The sequence below is a fragment of the Ipomoea triloba genome, chromosome 1 (assembly GCF_003576645.1).
Source record: "Ipomoea triloba cultivar NCNSP0323 chromosome 1, ASM357664v1".
In the NCBI taxonomy this organism is placed as follows: Eukaryota; Viridiplantae; Streptophyta; class Magnoliopsida; order Solanales; family Convolvulaceae; genus Ipomoea; species Ipomoea triloba.
The window spans coordinates 25,765,538-25,778,738 of NC_044916.1; the positions used below are offsets into that span (position 1 = coordinate 25,765,538).

The 13,201-nt window shown below is 27.8% G+C and overlaps 1 long non-coding RNA gene across 1 annotated transcript; it reads left to right on the forward strand.

The window, feature by feature from the left end:
* Window positions 1–3,863, forward strand: LOC116018226. Its single transcript, XR_004098256.1, has 2 exons — window positions 1–483; window positions 798–3,863. It is a non-coding gene; the product is annotated as an uncharacterized LOC116018226 (long non-coding RNA).
* Window positions 3,864–13,201: the final 9,338 nt, after the last annotated feature.

Genomic DNA, 13,201 nt, shown 5'->3' on the forward strand with positions numbered 1-13,201 from the left:
GCAGAATTAGGCAGCACACAAGCTGCAAATTTTGATCAACATTGTTAGGCAAAATTAGGCAATGTTAGGCAAGTCAAAGTTAGGCATTGAAGAACAATTTATTGTTTGATCCCTAAACTTTAGACTAACTACAAAATGACCCCTAATACTCAACTATAAATAGGGAGGTCATTTGCCATTCTTGTCATCCCAAATCATTCTATTCTTCCCTCATATACTAGAGGTATTTGAGAGTTTGTTGAGGGTATTTCTCCTTCCTAGCAAGAGAGAATTATCCTTGTTTTCTCCTTGTTAGTTAGAGAGTGGTTGTAACTCATATTTCTCATAGTGAAATTCTTCTACCCTTGCCCGTGGTTTTTACCCTAATTTGTTTAGGGGTTTTCCACGTAAAATCTGTGCCTCATTTATTTTTACTTTCTCAAATTATTGTTGCAATCTGATCTATCCCACTTCCACGGGCGCAACATATATAGCTTCAAGAAAGTATGTATGAGAGCATTATATTATTTTCTTTTTTTTTATCTCTAATAATCGAATTTAATTGTCAAGTAGCTTGTAGCTTGTAGTTCAATGAGATTATATTGTAATATAGTCAATAATATTTTAAAAAAATACACTATAACTGATTTTGAATCAAAACACATGTTTATTATCAACATAAAATAAAGAAATAGCTTGTTAAAAATTACTAGAGTAATTAGTTTTACATAAAAATATGAGTTGTTTGATTTATTTATTAAAAATTTATTATAGATGGGATGTGATTTTTTTTTCTTTTCAAATTGAACATTTTATAGGAAGCAAAGGGAATGCGTGTCTGAGCTCTGATGTGTGCCAGTCTGATATGAGAAGCATAGGGAATCCGAATGAAAGCTTCCCTCATCTCATCTCCCCTCATTTATAAGAACATTAATGTGACCTCAACTTCCCTCATCTCATCTCTCTCATCTCATGCCTTGAAAGTATAGGTTTACCAACATAGCTCAAGCTATATTTCTCACTCATTCTAAATTTATGCTAGACAATCCATGTTTCTCTTTACACCATATACATATATATATATATATATATATATATATATATATATATATATATATATATATCAAAAGTTCTTAATAAAACTTTTTAATTATATATTTGTATACATTAAGAAAAAGAAAAAAATTATATTTAAAAAAAAGTATAAAGAGAAAAAATAGGGATATCATGGGTGCATATTACTCCACGATATAAATATTGCATAGTTTTAGTCCTCTTTTCAATACCTAGAGATGGGCTTAATTGAAATTATTTGCACCAAAATCCAAAATTTGAATTGAATTTTGAATTTGAGGTAAATCAGAGTGATATTTTTATTTATGATTTATCTAAATATAAATTTGATTTGAATATTAAGTGTTAAAATATCATACATTCCCAACCTAAAATCTGAACTAACCTATATATATATATATATATATATATATATATATATATATATATATAGACTATTAAATATATTTTATAATTAATATTCTATTAATTTTTAAAACTCTCTGAGTTAATTATTAGTATTTTGTTTATTTTTAGTTTGATAGCATACCAGGAAAAAAAATAAAAACACCAATAATAAAATTATTTAAAAAATAAAAAAAAAACTAATAAAAATACAATTTTGGGTATACCTAACTAAGTCAAAATAATTTCACCCCGAATCAAATATATTCAAATTAAATTTGATTATGGAATCAGGTGTAAAAAACAAACACTCAAAATTTTCAAATATCAAAAATAAAATTCAAATATTACCCAAATCCAACCCATGTCAACCCATGCACTTATTCCGTAATTACCCCTCCATAGTTTGAAAGGGTGAGAGAGGTGTTTTTCATTAAGTTCCAAGGCAAGTACTGCTTTTAAGAATTCGTGGCAACATAATGTGCATCACTCCAAAATTAAATTATTGATTTAGTTTTAGTCCTTTGTTCACTTAGCCCTTCATTTTTAAATTTATTGTTGTAGTACCAATATAAGGAATTTTTTTTTTGGGCACAACTTTTTGATCCATACGAAAGGGTTTTGCGGTTTTGTAAAGGTGAAAACAAAGAGTTACTCCGTATTTTTCTTCCAAAATTATTACTTAAAGTAGTAATAGTTGATGTGAAGTTAAATATTAGATAATATCTACTCAAAAAAAATTAGATAATATAGTTGTACAAATAAAGGGGAAACAACATTAATTTTTTTAGTTAGATCACGAGGTGTTCTGAATAGGCCTTAATTATAGGAGGAATCTGAATAGGCCTTAATTATAGGAGGAATCTTTAAACCTTTATAGTACTGGGCTGACCAATTAAGAGACAAAGTGTTGGTCATATGTTAAATATTTATCAATACCACATAAGTTAGAATAAATGAAGTTCGCTTTTAAATTTCATATTTTTTTTTGTTGCACTATATGTCATATGTTACAACTACTGCATTCCGGAACAGCTGGCCTGGTGACTTAAGGCTGCTCTATACCTAAACCAAGGATTGCACTCTTGCTCTTTGGTTAAGGATGTATGAGTCTCTTCACTCAACCACATCCCCATGTTATCATTTACTATCTATACATTTATTGCTATCCATCACATTGTCTTTGTTAGGTTACCATCAACATGTCATCTTTAGAAAGGTGCACACTAAGATATTATTAAGGTTGGTAAATTAATTGAATAGCATATTGAGTTTTAGGTAATTTAATTTGTATAAAGACTTGCATAGTATTTTTAATTTTGAATATTTTGACATCTACTGAAATTAAATTAGAAATTTCCTTGTGGGAATAAGTAAATAAAAGTTGGTAAACATAACTATGTAAAAAGGGAGTATGGGAATTTAATGGTGGAGAGGTGACATGACTTACAAAGTAGTTCCTCATGGGTAGAAAAACAAAAGATGGAAAGAGATGCAAGAGTTTGAATGTAGTACTAAACATATGGTCATATAAAAATTAAGATGGTCAAATTAACAAATCATATATATATAATAAATGTGTTTTATGGTAAATAAATTTGAAAGGTGATGTTTATTTGAATTGAAACACACCTAATTATGTAAGAAAAATTTCATTTTACCATTCAACATTAGAATTAATGTATTATAATTTAGGGGGTGTATTCAATCATGACTTTTATAGATTTTTAAAGATTTTTATCAACTTTAAAAGTTTGGCGGTATTCAATTTAGACTTTTAATAACTCTTTAAAAGTTTACCAGTATTGGATTCAGACTTTTCAAAACTCTTTAAAAGTATACTGGTATGCGATCCAGACTTTTATAGAGTATTTAAAAGTATACTGGTATTCAAAAAGTTAATAACTTTCATTGACTTTGTATCATCTCACAAAAAACTCTACAAAAGTTAATTAAAATTCATCATTTTAAAAGTATTTAAAAGTTGTTTTTGTAAGATGATACAGATGTTTGGCTCGACATTTTTTTTTTCAATTTACTACCTTAAGACGTGCCCTCATCTTCCTATATCATGTTTGTGTGGATCTTTTTAGTTGGATTGTTGATATGTTTCTTCTCCTTTAATTCGTGACAGACTATAATGGGGTTAGCATCAATTAATGCAATTACCAACTTCACTTTAAGGATTATGTAAAAGAATGTAATTAGTTTTGTATGCATTCGGATATCAGTCATATTCATCCATTTAGAGTTAATTATTAGTTTTACACTATATGAGCTATTTGGTTTATTTATTAAAATTATGGGTTACATATTGGACCTTGTTCTTTAAATTAAAGCAAAAAATAGACGTTTTGAGCTTGTATCGGATATTATGGAAACATTTTTAGTATATATAGAGAAAATTTACCATGCTCATAGACATAGACTATCTTGGGTGCAATTCACAAAGTTATTATACGAAATGTTAAATTTGTACATAGTATTGTGAGAACATTCCTAGTACAAACTCAAAGTCTTATCGGTTTAATTTGGAATGACATAGAATGCAAGAGGAGCCAGTACCAATTGACACCTTAATTAAAAATTTCTTTGATGATTCTACCAATTTATCCTACAAAATTTATTATAAAGAAAAATAACAGAACATTTGTGCAAATTAAATGATTGATAAAGACCATGCCTTGAAAGTTGGACTGGAACTTATAATTCATTGATTACCTTCACATTATGCAAAAGTAGATTTAGTAGGTTTACCAATTTGTTATGGTTTTAAAACAGAGCTCATGCCATATCTCTCAATCTTTCTAAATCTATACTACACACAACACATGTTTCTCTTTACACCTTTTCAAATCTTCAATAATATAATATCTGCAAGCAGAATTATGTAAAAAGGAAATGAAATATGAGAGTATGGAAAGGGATAAAAGGGGTGGGGGGCATGACATTATGCAAAAGTATGATGGGATGTAGAGTGAGGTATAGTAAGAAGTAGCTTCATTTATGGGAACATTAATGCTTTTCAATTGTGAAGACTCAAAGTTGGACACACCTATAAAACCTTCACAGCTAGCTTAGTCTGACCTCAATTCTCAACTCTTTCCCCTATCCATTTTTTTTTACTACTGTTCATTAATTTTTTGTAACAAAATGCTAAAATTAAAAAAAAAATTCTCAAAATAGCATTTTTTTATAAGCTTTTTGATAAATTCATTTTGCGTATAATAAATTATTAGTTAATAACTAATTTACCAGATGTCTTTCTACAATCAGATAATTATCAACTAATCAAACTCATTAACCCAATCAAATAACAACTAACAACTATTTACCAAACACCCCTTCATTATTTTCGGACATCATATTTTATTGGAAGACACAATAATTAAAAATAATAATAATCTAAAAACATAATAATTCTCAATCAAGGTTATATGATTGATTTATGTCTCTCTTTTTGTATGCTAATAAATGTATACATTTTATTTAAATGTTGTACACTTCAATGTTATTAAACAAAGTTGTCCTTACTACATTCTTGTTATACTTTTTTTTTTTTTGAATTCAACATTCTTGTTATACAAAACTACCTTTACACCGTTATAACACCGTTATTTTTTGACTCCATCATTATTACCATACACCTATATCTATCATATATTTTTCCTACTCTTTAACTATCATTTTATTAAAATCATTATATAATTATATAATTAATTTAATGACTGATTATGTTTTAATTACAATTTTATGAATGATAAATCATATATGTGTGTATAAAATACATATATTATTTGTGTATATATAATTCAAATTATAGATTTTAATTATTTATATTTATTAATGTTTTAATATTGTGCATGAATTTTCGTGCATAACGTGTACAAAATACTAGTCAATTATATAAAGCTCAATCCAAATTAAAAGAGCGAAGGTTATGGGACGGGGAGGTGGAAAATATAATGCAGATTGGATTGAAATGGAGCTGAGTTGAATTGGTAAACATAATTAAATGTTGAATTGAATATTGCTAGCATATATATTTTCATAGAAAAACATAGCATTACAAATTAAATTTTAAATCTAAATTTCAAAAAGCATACTATAGGTGAATAAATCGTAAAATCTAAACCATAAAACTAAATTCTAAAGCTAAATCTAAACGGTAAATACTTCTTCATATATTTTATTTCTTTCAGTTCTTATCGTGATTTTGTTATTATATTGAGAAAAATTTCTATGTACCTCTGGGAATTTGTTGATTGAGATAGGGAGGCCTCCATACTCCTCATCTATACATTCTAATTTCTCAAAAATTATTCTAACCTTTTTAATCTCATTAGTATCTAAGCATCTTAGTAGTTTATGTGAAATATATTTGACTCACTTTTACTAATTTTTTAATTAATTCTATAAATTTCTGCGCATTAAATTAGGTTTTTTTTTTCAACAAAAAATTTGGGTTAATCCTAGAAATTATACCTTTCCTATTGATATTTTTCAAATTTTATTCTCATCTTTCAATGCGACTATAATTGTTTCTCATACTATTAAATTTGGTCCTTTATTAAGAAACACTATTATAGGATATGTCAATTATGAGGGTAGAAGTATAAAATCTAGCTATAAATCTTTAGAAAATAGTATAAAATCTAGCTAGCCCTTATTAAGAAACTCTATTCGGATGTGTCAAGTATGAATGCCTAGAGTGAATTATAGATCATTAAAAGTCTATAGGATCATTGCAATTCTAGAATTACATGCTTTTGCCCTTATACATAAATGATATTGGAGATGAAAGGCACAAATGTTGTATTTTACACATTTAAACACCTTATAATTGACACCATACAATATTTTTTTAATAAAATACTAAATCCACACAAATTTTTTTAATAAAATACTAAATTTGCAATAAAATCGATTGTCTAAGGACTAATTACGATCAAATTCAAATTCAATGATAAAAATTAAAAAAAAAACTTCAAATACAAAAGGAGTATTTTTAGATTAAATCTAAATCTTTATTATATTTTGAGTGACGAGTAAAATCCGTTGTGACTACTCGATATTGTGCACTGCGTAAATCACGTCTTGTGACTCTAGCCGGTTAAGGAAGTAAACTAGTCGTACATAACTGATTAACTCAAACCAATATAAGCAAGCTTAATAGTTGAATATTTTTGTCGATTTTTTGTAGGCCATATAAGAGAGGAGGGAAAGCAATCAAAAGGGAAGAAAAAGAAAAAAGAATTATATGAAAAATAAAAAATTAAAATAATAATAAAAAGTAGTTTCATGCGCTTGCTGGGATGCGCATTGCCTCGCCAACAAAAAACTTCTTTTTTCTTACAACAAGGACCCACAAAAGTTTTGCTCTTGTAAGATGAAAAATTAAGAAAAAAAAAATCACATTATATTCCCATTTAGAAAAAATCATTCCAAAGTTTTTATTTATGAAAAATCTCCCTAAAAACCACAAATAGCTTTGCTCTAAAGTCAATAGGCTACTATCACAAAAAAAAAAAAAAAAATGAACTTTTAACCTTTTAATTACAAAATCAACATCATAACTAGTTTGGTTGAAGCTATGTGTCCATCTACCACAGTACTTGTGAAATATAAATGCTATAATGTTAGGTCCAGCAAAAACATTTATTGCATCATGATTTAATCTCCTTCTCAAGTCAATGTTAATATCAAATTTAAACTAATTTAATATTTGAATTTTTTTTTTTTTACATATACTTAACTCTCAATTTGATAATTGCAATAAACATTAAAAGAATATGAAATTCTTTAATACATATATTTAATATAAATGTCTTTTACTATAGGTAGTCGTACCTCATGCCATCATAAAATTATTGCATTTAATAAGTCTTCTCCCAAAGGATTGTTCACTGCGCACAAGAAACCCCCTCACTTTAAGAGGTTGCTCTCACACTGCTGCTAGTGAGACTCGATCTCTAATCTCTTCTCCCAAACTTCACCCATGTGATCAGTTGAGTTGTCCATGTGAACACACTTTATATAAGTCTAACTTATGAAGATATGAGTATGAGATTTTTTTTTTGGTCTACTAATTACGTTACATGTCATTGTCTTTCCATGTTGATCTTTAACAAATGGAGTATATATTTAGTTGTGATTAATATAGATGAATTTGATCTTGACAATCCATTGAATGCATGCAATGCAGTTGAAGTTATCATGTGCTACGATATGATTGCCGAGTGTTAGTTTGAAAGGTTCTACTATCGAAATGTGGTGATAATTAATTTGATTGCTATGCAAATTTAAGATATTATGATATGTCATTACTACTATCTAGATTATATAAATTTTGGCGTAATGATATATAACTATTTGATACATACAATACTAATTTTTATCCCTTGAATATATATATATATATATATAAATACTACTTTAAAGTTGATTAATTTTGATACGTAATAACTTTAGCATGGTGTTAATTTTAATCACTTTTCATTAAATTCTAAGCCAAGTAATGCTTTTAAGAAATTGTGACTAAATAATATGCATCACTCCAAATTTTAAATTAGTTGATGGACTTAGTTTTAGTCCTTCTCTTTTCTCTTACCCTTCTATTTTAAATTTATTGTTATAGAACCAATTTATAAATTTCTTTTTTTTTTGGAAGTGTAGTTTTTGGCCCATACTCTAATTAATAATAGGAATGGTTTCATATGATAATGTACATTATGTGTTAAAATAATGTGCATTACATGTTAGAATAATAGAACATCTGGAGAAATATTTTGTACATTATGTTTTAAAATAATGTACATTATGCTTTAGAATAATGTACATTCATGAGTTATTGTTGCAGCTGGACGCGCGAAATAATAAAATTAAGCAAAATGACGTTGTTACGAGCAAATTATGTATATATAAATTTTGAACATTTAGTAGGTAAGTTGTGTATTTTGGACTCAAATCCACCTTACAAAGTGGACTCAGGTCCACAGAATAATTTACCCACCTCTATTATGGGGTCTTGACTTAAAATTAACTTAAGGCTTAAAAATAAAATTATTTATATTTATTGGCTACATATGAATGTACAAACTCCGATCCACCACAATTTAATCAAATACGGAGATATATAAAAAGAATAAAATAATAGAAAGCAAAGAAAAAAAAGTGTAATAAAATAATGACCCATCATGAGTATAAAATAAAAGATAAGTATTTTAAAAGAAAATTTTAATAGGATTTTATTTTATTTTGTACTTTATCATATTCTTATTTGTATGTTGTGTAACACTTGTGTGAGACCGTCTCACGGGTCTCAATCCGTGAGGCGGACTGGATCTTTGATTGATAGGTCAAATCTTATATTAATGGGTCGGATCTTTGACATCATTAATCAAAGATCCGACCTGTCTCGCAGATTGAGCCTCGTGAGACGGCTTCACACAAATTTTTGCCTTGTACGTCTCTAATAGTACTAGTATTAATTTCATTGTTTAGTTGGTGAGAAATAAGTTTTTAGAAATAATAAGTATAAAGAAATATAATATTTTTTTTCAAATACAACCTTAGAAATATAATTGAGGCTCAAACTCATGACATCTCATGGAGAAAAGTCACTTCATGTCACTAGACCAAAACATCATTCACACTCAAATAATTTTGATTCTATATATATGCAACACATATCACATGTTCTCTCTCCCTACAATTACTCTCTCATTCCTAATTTGTACTTACATAGGTCCTCCTGCAATCTTTCCTAAGAATTGACTATCATTAAGATTGGGATTACCATATGTTTACTAGCTCATTTGTTATGGTCTACACTTTAAAATATAAACTATGATAATTGGTTAGTTACGTTAAATATAGATTTAATTGTAATAGACAAAAAAAAAATTAGTTAACCATTATCACAAAATTAAGTAATTTAGACATTCTTCGATCAAGGCTACCACACATAATTTTTTTTTTAATGTAATTTACATATCTTATGCGATTTGTAAATTATTACGTAAGCACGAGTCCCTTATATATTAACCTTAAATATATAGGGAATGTAGACTTATGAATTCAATAATTTTTGTCGTTCTAAATATATGAAATACATACCACATGCTCTGTCTCCCTACAATTACTCTCTTTCCTAAATACTCCGTAGCACATAATAGGTCCTTCTCCTGAAATGCCCCTACCAAGTCCTTGGTTGAATTATTTATTGTTAGTTAGTAGATTTTTTATTGAATTTGATGTGGTGTTGCTTTTATTTCTATTTGAGCAAATTTTCAATCAGTAAGTCTATCAAATATGAATAAAAAATTCTACATTGTAAAATATAAAGTTAACTAATTAAATATAGATTTAATAGTAATAGACATGGTTGCAGTAGGCGCTAGGCGGTAGACTAGCGCCTAGCTCCTAAGCGGTCTAGGCGGCGCCTAGGCGGTTCTAAGTAGCGACCTATAAAAATAAAAAAATTAATTCATATGTGTGGATGTTTGTCATATATTATATTATATATATATATATATCTCTTACTTCTATTACTTATATAAAAAAATAAATTTAAATATATATAAATATAATAATAAAATTAACAAGGTCGACTCGCTCGAGTTAACTCGGCTAACTCTGCCGAGTTGGGCGAGTTAACTCGGCCAAATTCGGCCTAGTCGGCCGAGTTAGGCGCTAGGCGGCCGGCCACCTAAGCGGACGCCTAGGGAGCAATTCGCCTCGGTCTAGGAGCGCCTAGCGCCTAGGCGGTCTAGGCGGGGATTTTTGCAACAGTGGTAATGGACAACTAATTTTTTTTGAGTAAATAATAAACAACTAATTATTTAATCATAATCACAAAACTAAATAATTAACATATTTTGATTGAGTTATTTACCCAAAATCTTATTAGTGTCATTTACGTTCGACAAACCTAGCTGAAAGCTGAAAAGTAGCTGAAAACTAAAAAGCTATAAGCTCGAAGCAGAAATCTGAAGAACTGTTAAGCTAGCTGTTATGCTTAAAAGTGTTTGGTAAAATTAGCTTTTTGATAAGCTGATAAATGTAAAAAGACTAAAAAGGACATCTTCATACAATTTAAATTTAAATAGGTTTGTTTATATATTAAAATATAAAATAGTGAAATCAATATATTTTAATAAAATATAAAGTAATTACATATATTTGAAAACATATAAAGTAAAATAAAATGTTCATAATTCATAAGATTAGTTCATACAAAAATCAATGTTAAAAAACAAATGTCAAATTGAAATTACAACCAAACATATTGAAGAGAAAAAGTCAAAAAAGTTTAGCCAAAAATATTTGAATTAGGAAGGGTAAATGATGTCATTTCTTTAAAATAATAAGGTTAAAGATGGAAAAAAAGTTAGGAAGCTACTAGCTTATTTTGAAACGCTACCTAGACTCTGTTTGGTAGAGCTTATTTAGGAGCTTATAGCTTATTTTAAGCTACTAATAAGCTATAAGCTCTGTTTGGTAATGTTCTCAAAATAAGCTAGTAGCTTAAAATAAGAGCTTATTTTGAAACGCTACTTGGGGTAGCTTTTCAAAATAAGCTAGTAGCTTTTTAACTTTTTTCCATCTTTATCCTTATTATTTTAAATAAATGAGATCCTTTACCCCTCTCAATTAAAACCCCTTTGACATTTTCTTTTCATTATGTTTGGTTGTAATTTCAATTTGATATTTATATTTGAACATTAATTTTTGTATGAACTAATCTTATGAATTATAAATATTTTTTTTTACTTTATATATTTTCAAATATATGTTCTTGCTTTATATTTTATTTAAATATATTGATTTTATTATTTTATATTTTATTATGTAAACAAACCTATTTAAATTTAAAATTATTTAAATTGTATGAAAATATCCTTTTTAGTCTTTTTACATTTATCAGCTTATCAAAAAACTAGTTTTACCAAACACTTTTAAGCATAACAGCTAGCTTAACAACTCTTCAGATTTCAGCTTCGAGCTTATAGCTTTTCAGTTTTCAGCTACTTTTCAGCTTTCAGCTACCTTTTCAGCTAGGTTTGCCAAACGTAGCCCTAAGGTAGCGTTAAAAAATAAGCTCTTATTTTAAGCTACTAGCTTATTTCATGAACATTACCAAACAGGGCTTATAGCTTATTAGTAGCTTAAAATAAGCTATAAGCTCCTAAATAAGCTTTGCCAAACAGACACTACATTTCCTATATAATTTGTAAATTATTACACAAGAGTAGAGTTACCTAATGCATATTCCTAGATAGTAGCTGTGGATCTTCTATGTCAATCCAAAAGAAAAAAACAAAAAAAAAAAACAAATTCATTTGATTCGTATTTGGTGAAAAAGAATTGAATTTAAAGTTTTCTAGAAAAGAAAATACTTAGAATCTTGATTTTATTGTTTGGTTAGTGAAATATAAATTGTTAGAAATAATACGTATAAAGATTCTAGTACCCCTACCTAACAAAGATACGTGAAGGTAATATTGAAATTCATGTTGTAACTTTTCTCTTCAAGGATGAAAAAAGTAAAATATCAAAAAAAATAGAAATTTTTATTTTTTATTTGAATAATTTTTTTTTGGAAACGAATAAAATCTTTAGTAACAAAACAATATATATTTTTCAATTTAAAGAAAAATTCTCATAATTATTTTTTTTTAATTTTAACCAATCATGTCAAATAATTAAAACTACATTGAATAGGAAGGAAACTTAGTCAACTTAAAATAAAGAAATAGTTATAAATGTTGACAGATAGTAGACTATGAATGATTTGACACCCTTTCTCTTCCTACCATTAGTCTATGATTCCTAATTAATGCATACGTCTTGTTCCTGCAGCAGCCATAGGTTTAGTGATTTTTATGGTTTATTTAATTTGTAATTCTAATTTTGTTTGTTTTATTTTTTTGGTTTTTTTTTTTGTCGTTTCCTTTCTATTAGCAAAAGGAATATGAACTTTTACATTATGTGACATAAATTTGATTCCATAATTTTTTTTAGTATTTGTGTGGTCTGAACTCATGGTTAAAAGACAAGTAGAAAGATGTGAAAAAAGGTGGGAATTAAATGGTAGAGAATAAGGTGGGATAAAAGACATAGGAGGTATGATGTGTTATGCAAAGTTTCATATGGGTTGAAGATACCGTAGTTTTAATTTATAACTAAAGCATAGTACACAAGTAGTGTGTTACTTACAATGATTTCATCCATGATTTTTTAAGTAAACTCACCATCACAACCTGATGGTGAGCACATGATAAATTTTATTTTGTGATTTTAGCTAGATAATAAGTAGGTAAATCTAAACATGTAGTTAGGTTGTTTATAATTGGGAGTCTCAAATCAAGAAAGCAAATAAATCACTATTGTTATGGGTAGAACTTGTAATTTTGTGGTTGTCAAGTTAACACCCTGACCAATTTGGTTGAGTTGTCTCGAGTTTAATGATTTTTTTTTAGTGTATACTATCTAAGTTGATAATATACAAAATAATGTGCTTTTAGTGTGACACTTACCACTATTACATTATTATAATATAGGTTATAAGTTATAATAATTAAGGTAATCTATTATATGGTACATCACTTCCATACAAGCTTCTATATTAATTAAGGTAAGACCTAATTATGATAAGAAGTGTTATTAGGGAAGGGATACAGTTACCATATTGATGGCATATGGATAGTATAAATAAAGCCCTTTGGTCCTCTCACTGCGAGGACACCATCAAGAGAGGGTT